This window comes from Octopus sinensis, linkage group LG8 (genome assembly GCF_006345805.1).
Source record: "Octopus sinensis linkage group LG8, ASM634580v1, whole genome shotgun sequence".
Taxonomy (NCBI): Eukaryota; Metazoa; Mollusca; class Cephalopoda; order Octopoda; family Octopodidae; genus Octopus; species Octopus sinensis.
Genome location: NC_043004.1, coordinates 40753477 through 40774334, shown reverse-complemented (window position 1 = coordinate 40774334; position 20858 = coordinate 40753477). Strand labels below are relative to the sequence as shown.

The 20858-nt window shown below is 37.5% G+C and overlaps 2 long non-coding RNA genes across 2 annotated transcripts in view; both read left to right on the top strand.

Moving 5' to 3' along the window:
* The first annotated feature begins 1077 nt into the window (after nucleotides 1–1077).
* Nucleotides 1078–8764, top strand: LOC118764540. Its single transcript, XR_005000350.1, has 3 exons — nucleotides 1078–1091; nucleotides 1544–1546; nucleotides 8640–8764. It is a non-coding gene; the product is annotated as an uncharacterized LOC118764540 (long non-coding RNA).
* Nucleotides 8765–10491: 1727 nt separating this feature from the next.
* The window catches only part of LOC115214934, a 37216-nt gene continuing 26849 nt past the window's right edge, over nucleotides 10492–20858 (top strand). Inside the window, exon 1 of the long non-coding RNA XR_003881942.2 lies at nucleotides 10492–11402. This is a non-coding gene — a long non-coding RNA (uncharacterized LOC115214934). The remainder of the gene's footprint in view (nucleotides 11403–20858) is intronic.

Genomic DNA, 20858 nt, shown 5'->3' with positions numbered 1-20858 from the left:
TGCCTATGCATGCATGCATGTACATATGCATGTATGTGTGTATGTATGCATGTTTGTGTATGCATATGTATATATTTATGTATGTGTGTGCATCTGTATATATTCTGCATATTCATGTGCTTGCATGTCTGTATTTGTGTATTTTCTATGTATGTGTGTGTGTGAGCGTGTGTTTGGATATGTATGCACCTCTGTCTCCTTGTGTGTGCATGTCTGTGTGTGTGTGTGTGTTTTGCAACTATGTACCACGTTTGTATGTATGGATGTGCATCTCTATATGTGTGGACCTGTGTCTCCATATGCGCCCTTGTGTGGAGTAAAGTGTGTGTGTGTATATGGTCATGTGTTTCAGTCTCCATTTGCGTATGTATGCTTGTTTGTTCTTATAACCTATGTACCTAACCGTCTGTATGTTGATCTGTTTATATTCATATCCATATGCTTACATACAAAAAGAAAATGTGCATACACACCCACTTGCATCCACCCACACACATACATACATACATCTATCTACATAACAGCCCACTAACTATTCTACTCTACCTGTGTAAACTGTGGGTATGGAGTTATGATATCTACTATGTATATTTCCTATTTAGTATTGGGGAAGTTTCATTTATAAGGACGTACTCCTGTATTTGTCTGAGTGTTGGGTCTTTTGGGTGCTTGGATAAGATGCGGATGTCAAGTTGACCCAAGTTGCCTCCGTGGTCGTCTTTGGCATGTTGGTAGAGTATGGAGGACTGTTTTTTGTCGTCATATTATCTCAAATGTTCATTTATCCGTTCCACAATGCTCCTAGATGTTTCCCCTATGTAATGTTCATGTCTTTACAAGCACCTTCTATGCATCTTATGCTGTAAACTACATTTCGAGATCTACAGTTAATGCCAGGGCTAATCCTACATACCATGCAGTTATCATTGGTGCATATGGTATTCTCAAAGGGGTATGTCCTACATAGTGTGTGATCTGATGGATTTATATATTATAAAGTTAATCCAAACATGAAAACACAAAGAGAAAACACAACAACGTGAGGACGTGGAACAAGTTTAGTATTATTGGACGCTCAGGAAAGAAGGAAGGTTTAATGTTTCAAGTGGAGCTCTTTGTCAGAAACATAGGAAAATGAAAGATCCAATGGTACACACGTGGTCTATATATATACATACACACATACATATATTTTATATATACATACATACTTATATGTATCAGGGGAATATAATCCAGGTCTGCTAAATGTGGGCTGCACACCCATCGAAAACACTCATCCTGGTTAGGAAAACTTTCAAGAAAACCATTGGATCTGCCTCAAACAATGTCAGATTTTCCCATGATGTGATCAGCCTGATACGGTTTTGATGAGGTGTCAGACCCACTGAGCAGAAACTTTTGTCATGCCTGGTTCACTCTGCAGAATATTCTCAACCATCTCATGGGATATTCTAATAACATTGGCTATTTGATTTATAGTCCATTACCTGTCATCCATTACCATGTGGTGAACATGTTCAATCAGTGGTGGCAGTTGCAGGACGTCCAAACCCTGGGTCATCTTAACCCTTTCGTTATTGTATTTATTTTGAGATGCTTTGTGTTTCTTTCAATTAATTTTAAATATAACAAAGAATTTAGTAAAATAACTTGGTTACCATTCAGCTAGTGTTTGGGACATAAATTGTGACTAAGGTTTGGTGGAAGATTTTAATTCAAAACTTATGAAAACAAGACATTTGTACCACAGAGCCAGAGCCGGTTTCAGCCGGGTTGGTAACGAAAGGGTTAAAGATGGAGCATAATCCCCTAATGTAGTAACCATGTCAGCATGCATGTCTTTGGTGGCTAAGCCCTTTTTCTGCAGGTACTTGATAACACTATGATGCCAAATTTTGTCCATTTTCAAGAGAAGTCATGACTAGTTACTTTTGAAGTCTCCTTTGATTGATCAGATGTGGGTTTGCCTGGAAACAAGCCACACAGTTATTAAATAAGAGTTGAACGTAATGCATTTCACAGTTTTAACATCACTCCTTCATTGTCAGCCTATGAATTTTTCACCCTACCCTCGTATGTGAATGTGTGTGTGTGTGTGTGTTTATGCGTATGTTGTTAAGTCTTACAAGTTAGTATCTGACGAAAATAAGTACCAATTTGAGATAAGTAATGATGCTGATGAGATCAACTAAAGCCATAAAATGTGTTGCCCCAGCACAACCATCATCCCATGACTGCAAAACAATAAAAGGATATAAGTGTCATAAAAATCATTTGCAACCATCTATGTAGATCAAATCAATTCAATATATTCCTCATTAGTAATGTGAAGGAATTTTCAATTATTCTAGAAATGAACTGACTCAATGGACTAAATTAATTATTCTATTATAAAGGAAAGACCAGATTTGCTTTTAGCACTTTCTCTCTTGACTAGTGTTACATGCAGTCTTGTGATAATAGAGGAAGCCATTCATGAGATTTCACCAACATTGCTGGTTTTTGTTGTATGAATGTAGTTATTTGTGCGCTTTCTGTGCTACAGGATGTTATATTGTTACTTAGTTTTATGTTGAATGAAGCCTTTGGATAAGGTCTCTTAATTGCATAACAATATATAATAATAATAATAATAATAATAATAATAATAATAATAATAATCCTTTCTACTATAGGCACAAGACCTGAAATTTTGGGGAGGGGACTAGTCAGTTATATTGACTCCAGTGTTTCACTGGTACCTAATTTATCAACCCCCGAAAGGATGAAAGGCAAAATCGACCTCAGCAGAATTTGAACTCAGAATACAGCAACACGTGGAATACCTATTTCTTTACTGCCCACAAGGGGCTAAACACAGAGAGGACAAACAAGGGCAGACAAACGGATTAAGTCGATTACATCGACCCCAGAGCGTAACTGGTACTTAATTTATCGACCCCGAAAGGATGAAAGGCAAAGTCGACCTCGGCAGACAAAATACGGCTACGCATTTCGCCCAGCGTGCTAATGTTTCTGCCACCACTAAGCATTTCATCCAGTGTGCTAACAGTTCTGCCAGCTTGCCGCCTTCATAACAACAACAACAATAATAATAATAATCCTTTCTACCATAGGTACAAGGCCTGAAACTTTGGGGGAGGGGGCTAGTTGATTACTTCGATCCAGGGGATGAACTGGTACTTATTTTATCAGCCTCTAAAGGATGAAAGGCAAAGTCAATTTCAGCAGAATTTGAACTTTGGGGGAAAAAAGACAGACAAAATGCTTAGCAGACAAAGTGCTGCTAAGCATTTTGTCTGGCATGCTAATGATTCTGCCAGCTGACTGCCTTATTAATAATAATAATCCTTTCTACTGGAGGCACAAGGCCCTAAATTTGGAAGGTGGGGAGGGGACTAGTTGATTACATTGCTCCCCCAGTGTTTCACTGGTACTTAATTTATCGACCCCAAAAGGATGAAAGGTAAAGTTGACCTCGGTGGAATTTGAACTCAGAACATAGCAGCAGACGAAATACCATTGCACCCAGTGTGCTAACGATTTTGCCAGCTTGCTGCTTTCTTGATAATGATAATAATAATAATAATAATAATAATAATAAATGCCCTGATGCAGTACCAGGCAGTGGCTCTCATGGCTTCTGATCTTAACTGACTGGAAGTGTTATCATGTACATTGTTTTGTCTTGGTATAAAAGATGGGCTACAGCAAATATTCTGCTCAATACCACAGATTTGCTTGTCAGTTGTTTGACCTTAACCAGTTGAGCATGTCCCTTAGTGGCTGACGATATGTGCATCTCTGATCACAAGTAGAAGTAGTGGGGGAGCATCATAGCCATGTGTTGAGAGGGATTGTTTGGGGTTTAAATAATTCACCTCTGGAAACATGGGTGTTTCATTTAACATCCTTAAATAACCCTTATTCAAGGACCTTTTGAGTGGGATGGGTTACTCGACCAGAAGAAAATTCTAACTGGGCCCCACCTGCAAGGTCATGTGCTGTTTATCTTGGTATGAGATCACCATATCGCGCACATATGGTTGTGATGCATGTACCCTTATCATACGGGTAGTCATGATGGGTATACTGGGCTTCGTATATTTTACCCCAGTGTCACTTTGATGGCATGCACTGCTCTCTCACTCAATAATGATAATAATAATAATAATAATAATTTTTTAAAAAATTTCTTTATTACCCACAGGGGACTAAACATAGAGAGGACAAACGAGGGGATTAAGTTGATTATATCGACCCCTGTGCGTAACTGGTACTTATTTAATTAACCCCGAAAGGATGAAAGGCAAAGTCGACCTCGGCGGAATTTGAACTCAGAATGTAACGGCAGATGAAATACAGCTAGGCATTTCGTCTGGCGTGCTAACGATTCTGCCAGCTCAATAATAATAATAATAATAATAATAATAATGGTTTCAAATTTTTGCACATGGTCAGCAAGTTTAGTGAAATTTGTAAGTTGATTACATCGATCCCACTGCTCCGTTGATACTTATTTTTTGACCCTGAAAGGATGAAAGGCAAAGTTGACCTCAGTGCAATTTGAACTCGGAACATAAAGTGATACTAATAATAGTAATAATAATAATAATAATAATAATAATAATGATGATGATGATGATGATGATAATATTAGTCAAGATGAAGAGCACGATTCGATTGTATGATATTTTATTAATTGAAAAATATTTCAACAGTACGTCTGTCTTTGTCAAGTTCGAAATGAACAAGAGAGGTAAGCCCTGTTCATTGTGCAACAACATGAGTGAAGTGAATTATATCAGAAATCATAACAGAAATGTTATGATTTATATAGAAGGTGGAACATTTAAAGATTCCCATGTATGCTGCAGAATGCACGAAACACAACTTAATTTATGTTGGTTGTACAACAGAACAATTAAACAAAAGGTTTAATGGGCACAGATTCAACGTCAGGCACAATAACAGTAGTTCGACAGAACTTGCTGAACATTTCGTTTCAAGCAGCTGCAATTTTGAAGAAGACTTGAAAGTACATATTCTCAGAAAATATTCTGAATCTGCTTCACTTTCACTTCTCAGAATGTATGAGGAGAAATATGTTTGCTGGTTATTAACATCATGCCCTGGAGGAATGAATAAGATGGCAGGAGAATATCATCAAATTTATACAAAACTGTTTGATTAAATATCCTTTTTTCTATCTTTTACTTTCCTTTTTTTTCTGTCGTCTTCTTTTTACTGTTTTTTTGTCTTTTTCTTTTTGTCTGTTATAAAATTGTAACTTAAAAACTGATGATGTCATTCCGTCAACATGTGGACGCTGGTTGCTCTCGTTCATACTTTACGTTTAAATTTCTGTAATTTTGAATTTTTACCACTTCTTATTTTGAACTTGAGAAAGACAGACGTACTAATGAAATATTGTTCAGCTAATAAAATATCTTATAATCAAATCGTGCTCTTCGTCTTGACTGTTTACCTTTGTGAAGAGTTATGTCAATCCTTTTAAAATAACAATAATAATAATAATAATAATAATAATTACAATAATCTTTTCTAATCTAGGCACAAGGCCCCAAATTTTTTTGGGAGGAATTAAGTTGACTAGATCAACCCCAGTGCGCAACTAGTACTTAATTTATTTATCCCAAAAGGATGAAAGGTAAAGTTGACCTCGGCAGAATTTGAATAATTATAATAATCCTTCCTACTATAGGCACAAGGCCTTGAATTTGGAAGGAGAGGTCAGTCAATTATATCGACCCCTGTATGCAACTGGTACTTAATTTATTGACCCTGAAAGGATGAAAGGCAAAGTTGACCTCAGCAGAATTTGAATAATAATAATAATCCTTCCTACTATAGGCACAAGGCCTTGAATTTGGGGGAAGAGGCCAGTCAATTAGATCGACCCCTATATGCAACTGGTACTTAATTTATTGACCCCGAAAGGATGAAAGGTAAAGTTGACCTCAGTTTAATTTGAACTTGGAACATAAAGACAGATGAAATGCTGCAAATACTGATAATAATAACGAAGATGATGATAATGTTGATAATAATTATAATAATAATCCTTTGTACTATTGGTACAAGGCCTGAAATTTGCGAGGGTTGGGTAAGTCGATCACATTGATTTCAGTGCTCATCTGGGACTTATTGACCCTGAAAGAATGAAAGGCAAAGCTGACCTCAGTGTAATTTGAACCCAGAACGTAAAGACAGATGGAATGCCGCTAAGCACTTCGCTCAGCAGATGAGGAATGGAGTCAGTGTGTTCCATTGGATGTGCAACATCAGTGCATCAGTGTGCATGTACAACAAAGCACAAATGTATTCTAAGAAAAGTTGGACATAAGAAGAAACGAATGCAGCATGCAAGAGAGAAGACTATGTTGGTTTAGACATATGATCATCATCATCGTTTAACGTCCGCTTTCCATGCTAGCATGGGTTGGACGATTTTGACTGAAGGCTGGCAAACCAGATGGCTGCACCAGGCTCCAGTCCTGATCTGGCAGAGTTTCTACAGCTGGATGCCCTTCCTAACGCCAACCACTCCGAGAGTGTAGTGGGTGCTTTTTACGTGCCACCGGCACGGGGGCCAGTCAGGCGGCACTGGCAACGACCTCACTCGAATCTTTTTACACGTGCCACCGGCACAGATGCCAGTGAAGTAACGTTGGTAACGATCACATTCAAATGGAGCCCTTTTACGTGCCACAGGTACGGAAGCCAGTTGGCTGCTCTGGCAACGATCACGCTCGGATGGTGCTCTTGGCACCCTACTAGCACAGGCATAAGTGCCAGTAAGGCAATGATGATTCATGATACATATGAATAAAAAACAGCTGTATAAAGAAGTGTTAGTCACTGAAAGTGGATGGTACCTGTGGAAGAGGAAGACCCAGGAAGACATGGAATGAAGTGGTGAGAACCAATGTAGGGATGCTGGGGCTTATAAAGGAAATGACAATGAACCAAGGTGTCTGGTGATAGGTTCTAGAAGCACTGGGTGTTCCATCTGCATGTAACAATAAAACTTTTCCTACATCCTACCCCAACAAACCAAACTGCATCTCTTCTCTTCCTCAGATTTCTTCTTTTATGTGTTATGATTCTCTCACACCCCAATCCTGTCCTCACTGCACTGTTCACTGTACCATTGCTATCCTGTAGTCCTCCACCCCCTCTTTTTACCCAGGTTCTCACCAGTCATTATTCCCCACCCCCTACTCACTACTCATACTTCTTTGGCAATACCCTGTCACTTATGACCTTATGTTGAGAGTATGCCCTGGCACTTGCCACCACTGATCTCTCTATCCCCATTCCATGTGAGTATTCTTGGTACTTTGCCACCATCTCTTTCCATCTATCTTTTGCTCTTCCTTCTGGCTGAGTAACCCTAACCTCTTCTACAACAAGACAACTGTTGACAGTTGTGAAGATGCTGAGACATCAGATGTCTCATCAACAAGAAGAGAAACAAACTTAGCTTGCTCGATTTCATTTTGCATCTCATTCAACATAACTTTATAAATTGCTTTGATCAAGTCATTTTGAATTCTGTTTGACAGACCCGGTGAAGATAGAAGCTGTATCTAGATGACTTTCCATTCTTTTGTCGTATTTACTGATCAAATATACGAGTTCTTTATAATTTTCACGATAATTAGAGCCTTCAGATTCAAAATGTGCCCGAAACGATAATTCCTGGAGGCCTAAAAAAATAACAACATCGATCAATCGTTGCAGAATGGATCTGTTTCGTCTAACTTTCTCATTATGATGTTGTATGCTTTGATTTTTTACATGCATCTAATTGTAAGTCTATGCGAACATTCCTGAATATTTTAAGATCTATCAAACGTTTTATATGCCTTTGAGAAGGCTCGTGCTTTAGCATAGCCATATGTAAATTATTTAAATCATCATAGCCTTTATCATTCCAAACTTTGTTTTCTAAGCCAAAAAGTAAACAAGGCCAACAGAATAATTTAATAAGGATAGCACTCCCAGTTAACCATTTTTTTCTTTTCATACAAATTAACCTGAAACTGTCTCGTGAATTTCTTGTTGTAGCTTCGCAAATTAGGCAAATTTGGTGTTGCTCTCCCACCATTTATAATTATTTTCCATCGAAGTCTCTTTTCGAAAAACTATTTCTCAAAATATCGTTTATAACACACATTTCACTCATTTCGAAAAAGGCTACTCTTATATAAGAACCCACGTAGAAGCGCCTGCGTAAATTGTTAGTCAATTTCAACAAAACGGAAAAATAACCTTAGTTAAATTAATTTAAGATTAATTAGCTATTTCTGAAATAAGAAATATGATATAGATTATATTTTTGTTTTCAAAACACTCCAAAAATATAATAGTGCAAACAGATTTGGATTAAAAATATTCAAACTTACCGCCACTCTATTCCAATATTTCAGCTGGCAAACTCAAGAATTATGGGACTGCTCTTGTTCCAGTCAGAAATTTTATAGGTAAAAAGTGGAACCAGGTTTGCAACAATTCTACACTAACAAAGAGAGAGAAAGGGGGTGTCATGCGGTTTTCTCAAAGCATGACATGCCGAATCACAGAGAGAGAGAGAAGAAGGGGGTGGGTAGAAACTAATACAGACAGAGAGGGAGTGTCTATCATTCGGGTCTTCTCAAAGCAGAAGTACAAGTCACTGAGAGATGGGAAGGGGAGACAAAATATTTTGAAAACAACTGGACGGATTTTCTTTGAAACAAAGTAACTATTTGGATCTTTTCGGTTTGAACGGCAGTTTTTAACATAATTTCTAGGTAACTAAAAAATTTTAAACTTCATACACTGGTAGAATGTGTTTATAAAACATCTTTTTCTCTTGGCTTTATTGAGAAAATTCTATAGTTTGTAAGATATTTGTTGTTTTTTTCTTCGATTTCTGCAATTTCAACCAATCACTGACATCCATTGAGGTAAAAAAACATGCTGTGCCGTATGAATATGTCCCTCGTTTAAGAAACAGATTGGGTTTATTTACATTCGTGAAGAAAAAAAAGATACCCTTTCCCCACCCCTAACCCTAAAGCAGATCGATAGTAATTATGGATTACAATTTCATATGACACCGCTAGAAAAAACTGCCGTTCAAACCGAAAAGATCCAACTATTTTCGATAATTCCTTTATTTGTTTCAGTCATTTGACTGTGAGCAAATCGACGCTAGAGCTTTGTCATACTAGTACTTATTCAAATCGGTCTCTTTTGCCGAACCTCTTAGTTACGGGGACGTAAACATACCAGTATCAGTTGTCAAGCGATGTTGGTGGGGCAAACACAGACACACAAACATATACATATATGTACATATACGACGGGCTTCTTTCAGTTTCCATCTACCAAATCCACTCACAAGGCTTTGGTCGGCCCAAGGCTATAGTAGAAGACACTAGCCCAAGATGCCACGCAGTGGGATTGAACCCGGGACCATGTGGTTGGTAAGCAAGCAACTTACCACACAGCCACTCCTGCACCTATATGATATGGATAAAAGGTCACATATCGAAAAATTAGATAAAATAGTTACTTGTGCAGCATTAAGTACTGTCCTTGTAACAAGACAAGCATCAACTATTCATCTAGGTCTTTGACACAGCTATTTGTTTACTCTGAAAAACAAAAAAACAAAAAGAACTACCTAGATCATTATATACAAAGCAATATGAAAAAACAATGAGCAATTAAATTCTGCTAATCACTCAGAAATATTTCAATCATATTACTCTACCACTGGTATTTGAGTACTCTTTTTTCCACCTTGTTTCACATTTATGTGTTTACTCCGGTATATATATATATATATATATATATATATATATATATATATATAAGGGTGAAAAGGAACACACGAGTTGATATATATGAAAAAACAAGTCAAGATAGAAAATGCTAAAATAATTTTGTAAAGAACATTTCAGTACCGGTTTCTGTCGTTTTGAGACCTTTTCAACTGTAACGATTAAATAATTAAATTTAGAAAAATTAAAAGAAAAGTTTTTTTAAAGGAATATTTGTATAGTGTTCAAATATAAGTGGCATTTTCTTTGTTTCTGCCTTTCTCTGTCTCTCTTGTTTGCACTGTGCAAATTTAATTATTTTTCTAAATTTAATTATTTAATCGTTACAGTTGAAAAGGTCTCAAAATGACCGAAACCGGTACAGAAATGTTCTTTATAAAATTATTTTAGCATTTCTATCTTGACTTGTTTTTTCATATATATATATATACACACACAAACACGTAGATTTGTTGAGTAGAAAGTAAGGTTTACTTTATTGATATAAAGTATTACATCAGATTTACAAAATACAAGTAGCCGTTAGTCTACTTATTTGCAAAACAGGATGAAGATTCCATTTTGAGGATGGGACGTTTTGCTTGCTGGCCGTTGCTATTGACATTCTGCCCATCCCTGAAAAATGAAATAGGGCATTCTTGCCTGAAAAGGCATTCGATTGAAATATTTCTGAGTGATTAGCAGAATTTAATTGCTCATTGTTTTTTCATATTACTTTGTATATAATGATCTAGGTAGTTCTTTTTGTTTTTTGTTTTTCAGAGTAAACAAATAGCTGTGTCAAAGACCTAGATGAATAGTTGATGCTTGTCTTGTTGCAAGGACAGTACTTAATGCTGCGCAAGTGTTCTCTCCTGTCGTCTCTCTCACACACAAAAACAACAATAGCCATCAATATTAATAGATACAAAAGGACGGCACTACTTACAAGAACACTACAACCAATACTATTATTACCAAAGATGACAACTAATAGCCTAACGAATACAAACTAGTACCACTACTAGTGAAACCAAAATCAGCATTAACACCACCACCATCATTAAAGTCGGTTCCTTGTAAGTTGACAGGGAATTCGATTGATTTCTATGTAAACCGCAAAATATTATCAGATGGAAGTGTACTAGAATATTACTGGTATTCGTTTCCTACGACTGATTTTTGAATTGCGATCACTGAATTCAAGTATCGAAGTAAGCCTATACAATAAAGCCACCCACTATCAGTTCCTGTGACACAGTCAGCTTCCATCAACACGCGAACAGCAGTTAAAACGAAACTATAACGACAATTGCAGTAAATATCAAAGACAACAACAACAACACACATACATTAAAAATTACAACAACAACAACACACATACAGTAAAAATTACAACAACAACAACAACAGAGCAACTACAAAAGCAACAAGCATTGAACAACAGCTACCACGACTACAACAAAGGCAATTAATAAACAATTAACGAATAACGTCCGATAAAGAAGGAAGCAAAAAAAAAAAACAATAGTACCGCCACCAGCAACAGAAAGACAATATCTTGTAAGGAAATATTTTTAAATTTGTCATTTTTTTGTATTGCTCTTTTAAACTTTTACAGTGTTATAAAAACGAATGGAAGGCAAGCTCAACGAATGCCGACTTGTTGAGTAACAAGTTTGTTTTCATACGTTGATGTTTAGCCCTGGGTCAACCCTGATTAAGGAAATCTACGGTCAAATACATTTTCGTCTTGGTTATCTTCTTCGGTATTTCTCACAAAAGTCAAACTGAAAATAGTTTTGTTTTATCTATTTGTTCAGCAATTTCCGTGAAAAAAAAAAAAAAAATCTTTATTTCTTTAAATTTTTTTTTCAGCTGAACAGTCTAGTATACAATCGCACACACAAACGTTCACTCATAGTCGAGTTGAACAGTCGAATACACGCCCACACATACCCTTTCACTTTTTCTATATGTGTATACATACACATGCATTTTTTTTCTGTTTTCATGAATCGCTTACGTTTATTTTGTTCTATGTGTAAGTATACATGTATGTATTTATATGTATGTATGTGTATGTAAGTATATTTATGTCTGTGTTTATGCGCTTGTATATATATATATATATATATAATATATATATATATATATATATATATATGCCGGAGTGAGCACATAAATGTGAAACAAGGTGGAAAAAAGAGTACTCAAATACCAGAGGTAGAGTAATATGCTTTATTTAAAAGCAGCGGAACTGTCCGACGAACGGAAACGTGAAACTCCGAGTAACAGCTTTTGTTAAATTTCTACTGCTTTTAAATAAAGTATATATATATATATATATATATAATATATATATATATATATGTATATATATATATATATATACATACATATATATAAGGTTGTCCCAAAAGTTCGTAGAAAGTCTTGGAAAATAATGGTCTTTATTTTGAGGAATAATTTTTGTTAGTACTTGGCGAGTAAAAATTCAATATTCGCAAGTGTTTACGAACTTTTGGGACAACCTAATATATACATACATATATACATACATATATATACATACATATATATGTATATATATATATATATATATATATATATATTATATATATGTATGTATATATGCACACACACACATACATACATTTATCTAGGTTTTTGTGTGAGCTGAAAAAAATCTTTTTTACGGAAATCGTTGAACAAGTTGATAAAACAACAATTTTCATTTTAACTTCCGTGAGATTATTTCCAAAGGAATGCTTGTCCTTTTTATCTCGACATATTTGGTGTATCTAAGACTATATTATTCAATGTCCTTCTCTATTCCATTCACATCTAGGATATTTTTACAGAGAAATATAATATTGATGACTGAGCAGTGGATTTTACATGTTTGCGAGTGTCTTTAGTATACAACGATCCATTGACTCAGTTTTAATTTCCTAGTACACAGGCTTTTGTGAGAGCTGTCGTTTTATCGTAATTTAAGAGTTTTACAGTTGCCTTTTTTGAAGGCCACAGATTACTGTTATATACACCGTAAACACGAGTTTCAAGAATGAATGCTTTTTGACACCAGTGTTTGTTGTGTCACTTAAAATACTATGTACCCACTATTTTTTATAATCTATTATTGCACCCTAATAGCAGTTGCAAAGAAAGCTAGTCTGGATAACGAGAATAAACTTGTGGTTTGTTGCGAGTGGGACTTCATCAATCAGCGGTTGGTGGAGGAAGGCCTGAAACTCTCTAGATAAGTCCGTACGATTTGTGGGGAATTTGCTCATTATTGTAGCTTGAGTGATCACGTTGCTTCTTCGTTAGCTCAAATCATTTTCGGTTTATATGAAAGATAATTTGAACTGCTTTCAAATTCCAATGTTTTTTTCAATAAGCGTATCAGTTTTGATTGCAATCCTCCTGGAGTGAAATTGTTTTTACAATTACATACAGAGTCTATATCAAATTATTGTATCATTCGAAATATGTGGACTGTATCTATGTTGTCCAAGATTAACCACGCAAAGCTCAGACTGGACTTGGAATTATCAGTACAAGCGAAGCGGGGAAGGTCATACATTTCATCACCAAAGTTGCAAAGAAAGCTACTTTGGATAACGAGAATAAACTTGTGGTTTGTTGCGACTGGGCTGCAAAATGGGACTTGATCAATCCCCGGTTGGCTCAACTGGTCGAGGAGGGCTAATGTTTAAAGGCCTGAAACCCTCTAGAGCAGTGGTTCTCAAACGTTTCAAAAGATTTTACAGTTTTTTTTCGATGATTTGCGGTCCCCTATAAAATGCAGGATAATCAACATGGAAAAAAAATGATACATTCGTGTACCGTAATTTCCGGACTATGAACCGCACTGCTCATAGACCTACAACCCTAAAAACCACAACTTAATCCAGGCAGTACCCCATTGGGATACAATAAATGGATATGAAAATATGAGGAATCGGTTGATCAATTGGTTAAAAAACAAATGAGAAACGAAAGATACCGACAGCACATGCGCGATCAACCGTTATACTCGCATATTTTCTATCAGCCAAACAAATGTGATTAGCAACTGTGTAGGTGTGGCGTGGGTTTTTGAGGCCAACGACAAAAAAAAAAAGAAAGAAAGGAAAAAGGAAGGATGATAGCATGCGAAAAATTGAAAGTCTTGAAAGTTTTAAACCTGTTTCAAGCCACCCCGTTTTCACGATACTTCAGCGTCCCTTCACGGTCTCCGAAAGGTCCGCGAACTCCAGTTTGAGAACCACTACCCTTGAAGAACATCGATGTACATGCGTATTCTGTATCTATGTTTGAAATTAATATTGAATCAAGTTTATTTTGAGCTGATTGGTTGATTTCAATGCGACAATTCATTTCGTTCTACATAAGACTATATCCGGTTTGCGTGTGTATTCCATCGCTTTCTAACTTGTGTTGCGAAATTATACAAGTGTGTCGTAAAATAATCTGCTGTTATTATATTTTTCTCTGATAGTTCACGTTTGCTATAAATTATAAATTAAATTAAATATTAATAAATTTTGTGAACTTTTCTTTGTGAGTTCAACTCTCGACGAATGGAATTATAACAGGCACCACTGTTAACAATTTTGCGCGATCACACATCCTTAATGCTGTAATGGCAAGTACAACTGCATTCATAACTAAACGGAGCAACATTAGAAATAATGTAATTTTTTGAGACGTTCTCTGGAGTTAACTACAAAGAAGTTTTTGGCTTTGTTAGCTTCTAGCCTCACCGAAGCATTAGATTATGTTCTGGTAAGTGCCCTGTTGTTCAAACACTTCAGTCTCGCAATCATCCACGGTTAATGGCGTGAATGTTTTTGATTGTCTCAGAATTCCTTTAGATAGAGGAATTCCAATGTCCTCTGGTGCGATGTATAATTGAGGGAGTGTGCATGCCGTTTTATTGTATTTATTTTTCTAATTTTCACTCATTTTTCTTCACTCCTTTTGCCATTAACTGTTCATTTTTATAAATTATTTTTCTTTGTCAACGAATTGTTCGTTCTTCAAAACTTTTGGGGGTTTAGGTCTGCGCAAGTGCTAGTCTCTCTCTCTCCCTCTCGTCCCTGTTTTTTCCTCCATCTACGCTTGCTCCCCTTTGGTAGGCAACATCATCTCCTCTCCAACTTGGATTAATTCCAACAGGGAGATGGATGAAGCTCTGTTACAGTGGAGAGAGCTGGGTGTATCAGTTCCTGTTACAGTTGAGATAGACGGAAGCATAGAGTATGAGACGATCTGCGTCCAGGTGCCAATTTCAATTCTCTCCTTGATCAATCTGATCAATTTTCAAGGTGTCACATGCTTTCTGCTAGTGCTAAAGTCTCAGGGGACTGGGTTGATGAGCTCCGCATCTCCATCGCACTCAGAGTGGAAGCTGACGTCTGTAGGGGACTGAGATGTCGCTGAGGTAGGCCCCTCGATCCCACTGGTCTTCACGGTTTGTCTGACCGCCTAAATGCTGGTCGTTTCGTTCATCACACTGAGCTTAATCATTAGGCGAGCCCTGGCTCGAATTAATATCCTCACAGTTCTGGAGCCATCGGGATTATCCAGAAATGATGGCAAGAGACCCGATGGTCTTACTCTCTGTTCCTGAGCAAGAGGTAAGTGCCTAATATGGGGCGTCATGGTCTGTGACTCTTTTACTCCCTCCCACATCCTGAATGCTGCGGTAAATGGAAGGGTCACTGAACGAAACAAAACCCTGAAGTATCGGGACCTGGCAGGGAACTATCACTTCTAGCCTGTGACGAATGAGACATTTGGAGGGGCTGGACTGCTAACAGTGAAGTTCGTGTCATCGTTGGTGGCTCGCCATACAGAGGTATCAGGTGATGCCCGTGAGGGTGCTTGGCTTTTCCAACACCTTAGCCTCGCCATCGCCTGTGGTAATGCATTGAGCGTGCTGGCTTGCTTCAGTAGGTCCCGTTGAACCTTGTGGTGTGAGACCAATTGAAGCACTTGATGCTGCATTGATGTTTCTCTTTCTTTCCTTTCTCCTTTTTTTTTGTTCTTTGTTTTTTTTTGTTTTGTAAAATATATTCCTCTTTTACTTTTTTACTTGTTACAGTTATTTGACTGCGGTCATGCTGGAGCACCGCCTTTAGTCGAGGATATCGACCCCAGGACTTATTCTTTGTAAGCCTAGTACTTATTCTATCAGTCTCTTTTGCCGAACCGCTAAGTGACGGGGACGTAGACGCACCAGCATTGGTTGTCAAGCGATGTTGGTGGGCGGGGGGATAAACACACACATACACACAGACATATATATATATATATATATATCATCTTCATCATCATCATCATCATTTAGCGTCCGCTTTCCAAGCTAGCATGGGTTGGACGGTTCAACTGGGGTCTGGGAAGCCAGAAGGGTGCACCAAGCCCAGTCTGATCTGGCAATGTTTCTACGGCTGGATGCCCTTCCTTACGCCAACCACTCCGTGAGTGTAGTGGGTGCTTTTTACATGCCACCGGCACTGGTGCCAGACTAGGCTGGCAAACGGCCATGATCGGATGGTGCTTTTTATGTGCCAGCGGCACGACGCCAGTCGGGGGACACTGGCAACAGCCATGCTCGGATGGTTCTCTTACGTACCACTGGCATCACAGCTGCAATTTCCATTGATGTTGATCGATTTTGATTTTAATTTTGATTTGGATTTTCACTTGCCTCAACAGGTCTTCACAAGTAGAGTTTTGTGTCCCAAGAAGGAAAGGTATGCATAAGTGGACTGGCTACATCCCAGGTAGAGGCCACGAGTTATGGTCTCACTTGTCCTGCCGGGTCTTCTCACACACAGCGTACTTCCAAAGGTCACGGTCTCTAGTCATTTCCTCGGTGACATTATACATATATACAATGAGCTTCTTTCAATTTCCGTCTACCAAATCCACTCACAAGGCTTTGGTTGGCCCGAGGCTATAGTTGAAAACACTTCCCCAAGGTGTCATGTTGTGGGACTGAACCCGGAACCATGTGGCTGGTAAGTAAGGTACTTACCACACAGCCACTCCTGTGCCAAAAAAAAAATCAAGGTAATTTTCCATCGGCGCACCATTCAGAAAGTCTCGAGGATCGCAGTTTTCCTCTGACAGTGTTTTGTTTTATGATACTGAAGTCGATTAAGATCGAAATGGTAGAATTAAAGTAAAATTATGTTCAGTTGTACTGAACTAAACTCAGCAATGAATTGAAACTGGAAATAATGTTTTTCCTTGAATCTGATAGTTTATTTCGAAATTGTTTATGCATGGAGGAAATGCATAAAAGAAGTTTGTCCTTTTCACAAGAAGCCCCTGCGAGAATTGTAGATGATATCCTTGGGGAGCTGACTGAAAAGAATTGTCGCATGGGATATTTGTATTAAGCATTGAAAGCGCCATTTTCTTGTGTCGCTGAAATTAATTCATAATTCAGCAGTATGTTGTAATGAAGCAATGGGTTTCATGAGTCACCACACATTACCTTGTGGAGATGCATTGATGGGGAGTAGTTATATGCTGTTGACAGTATTATCATATTTCTTATATTTTAATTTATATTATTATGGGAAAAAAAAAGGGTAAAGTAAATCAAAAACATTTCACAAAAATTTGGATTTCACAATTATCAATTTCTGACACCAAGTTTGCCTCTCATTCCTTTTAAAAAAAACAATTCTTTCACTTTTATTTCAATGCTGAATTTCTAGAAAATTGTGACTTCTGCTGACTTTAGCAGTTTCACTTTCTGGATCATAAAACGAAACATTGCTTAAGATTATTTTTACACTGTTTAATGTGACTGAGTTCATGTTAATGGTCAGGGCTAATATGTAGCATATTAAAGCAAAAGACTCGATCATTGATATAAGGATTTTATTTCGGTTTTTATTTTATCATGTTCTCCAGTATTTCAAATTCTCTGTTTTTAATCATTGTCAATGAAAGACAAAATGGTTAGCACAAGTATTATCCTTGAGGTTGGATTATACTATAATTAAATATTCACAGCAGCTTGCGATCTTGTCTGAATAAACCTGAAGTTCGTCTGATCAGTATTTCAGATATCTGGGTTTTGACTTCCCATGTTCAAGTCTCTCTTTCAATCCTATTTTGTTTCTTGCTCCTCCTCCCATTTTCCTTCTTTCTCCTCTCTTTCTCTTATTTCTCCTCCCCTTTTCTTTCTCCTACTCCTCTTTCCTTCATTTTCCTTTTCCATACCTCCTTCCTCTCTTTCTTACCTTCTTCCGATCCTCACTCTTACTTTCCACCTTATCTCTCTCTCTTTCGTTGCCCACCTCTCACTCATGTATCAATACACATCCAATTTTCTCCCACTCTCTCTCTCTCTTACTCTACCACATCTCTCCTGACTTCCTCTCTGCCCCTCTCTCTCTCTCTCTGATTATACCTCTTTCTCTTTCTCACAGCTCTTCTTTTTATTCTCCTTTTCTCATAACATCTCTATCTTTCACATAACCCTTCAATCCACCCCCTCTCTCTCTGTCTGTCTGTCTCTGTCTCTGTCTCTCTCTCTCTCTCTTACACCCTGCTCCTTCCACTGTATATCTTGCCTTGGACCCTTCTCCCACTCTGTGTCACTTTTTCACTACACCTTCCATGTTTCCTCTTAATCCCGTTACCTTTCTGTTACTTTCTCTCCCACCCACTCTTATCCTACCTCCTTTTCATACATTTATTCTTTTGCATCTAAGTCTGCTTTTCCTTCCTTCCTTCCTTCCTTTCGCTTTCTTTTCATCTCTTACTCCCATTCTTACTTTTTGTTCTTTTCTTTCTTTCTTTCTTTCCTTCCTCTCTTTCGTTCATTTTTGTTCCTTCCTTTCTTTCCGTCTCTCTTACTTTCATTCTTACTTATATGTTCTTTCCTTTCTTCTGTCTTTCTCATTCTTTCCTTCCTTCTTTCATTCACTTTATTGTTCGTTCTTTTGCTCTTTTTTCTTTTTTCTCCTTCCTTTCTTATTTCTCTCCCTTATTCCTTAGTTTTCCAGTATTTTCTCTCTCTGCCTCATTGTTCTCTCGTTCACACAACTCTTATTGCTCTCTCTCTCTCTTATAATCTCATCCTCTCTATCTCATACCTCTCACTCTTACCTCTACCCTTTTTTTTATCACCCTTCATCCCATCCCATCCCATCCATTCTCTTCCCTCACCAACCTGTCTCTCTCATCCTTCCCTGTCAGTTTCATTTCCATTTAGTGCCACAATAAATTTGTTGTCTGAAACAGGAGACAAATTTGATTAAAACTATTTCTTTTTTCACATAATTATGCCTTCTGGACAACACCCACCTAAAAAACTCCAGCATGCCAATCACAGAGACAGGAACAGACAAACAAACTGGAAGAAAAAATATTACAAAATAGAAATCATAACATACTGGAAACCGCTTCAAGTGATTCACCCCTACTAGAAAGACTTTCCAAACTCATATGGAACAAATTGGACGTATTAGATGGCACCAAAATTTCATGACAAATTCTGGAACTTGTGCCAGCTTTTAGGAAGAGATTAATAAAATTCATCCTCTGTTTAGTGGAGATATAATTCATGAACAGGTGCTTGCATGGCTGTGTGGTCTCAGGTTCAATACCACTGCACTGTCAGCTTTAATGTCTTCTGCTGCAGCCCAGACTAACCAATGCCTTGTGACTGAAATTGTTTGATGGAAACTGTGTAGAAGCCCATTGTATGCATGTATATACATATATATATATAATATATATATATATATATATATATATATATAATGTGGAGGCGCAATGGACCAGTGGTTGGGGCAGCAGACTCACGGTCGTAGGATCGCAGTTTCGATTCCCAGATCGGGCGTTGTAAGTGTTTATTGAGCGAAAACACCTAAAGCTCCACGAGGCTCTGGCAGAGGGTGGTGGTAATCCCTGCTGTATTCTTTCACCACAACTTTCTCTCACTCTTTCTTCTGTCAGCCTGCTTGGTTAGACAGAAGGGTAGCGTCATTTGAAGGCTAAAACAATGCGAAGCGCATTGTGACCAGCGATGTGTAGCAACATCTTATGGCCTGGTCGGAAGAAAAAAAAGGAAGAAAATATATATATTATATATATATATATATATATATATATATATATATATCAATAATAAATAAAATATATATATACATGCATATATGGGTACAGCATGTCCCCAACAGTGCAAATTTCCTTTCTCTCTCTCTCTCTCTCTCTCTCTCTCTTTCCCCCATGCTTTCCCTTTCTCTCTCTCTCTCTCTCTCTCTCATTGCTCACATGTAACCATCATCCATCTTTTCCTGCAGGGATGTTTAAACAGAGGTGTTTTTCTCTCGTTCTTCTATCTTTTCTCTTATGAAAAAAAAAATGCTTCTCCCAGCTTCCACTATTTGCCACGTGTTCTGATCCAACGACCCTCCATGTGTCTTTACATTCGGTTTCCTTGTATGTCTCCAACTGTTATCGTTTTGTTCCCAACTTTGACCCTGCATAAAACCTGATTTGTATTAGAGAATATATGGAGCAATGGTCTAAGCTACCTAGGGGACCAAGTCTGTAGTTGGGATGGATGCTCAGAGAGTGTTACCACGAGAATGAGAATAGTTACGCAAAGTTCAGAAAGCTTCTACCCCTACTGGTGACAAAGGGCCTCTCGCTCAGAGTGAATGGTAGATTGTCTGATGCATGTGTGTGAACTGCCATCAGTAAGTGTGAATGTTATTATTGCACTTTCTTCATTTCATTCTTAAATGTTAAACACTTCATTCATATATTAATATACATATATACTTCATTTATATATTACCTTTAATAAATTAGCCATCATAAAGCTCACCTTTAAAATGCCATGCCGAGTCAGAGTACCTTCTCGCCAACCTCCAACAATCTCTCCCTCCTCCAGCTGACAGATTTTTGTACTTTTCCACGGTGCAAAATACACCTTTTGTGGCAGTTATAAGGAAAATGCTTTCTTATATC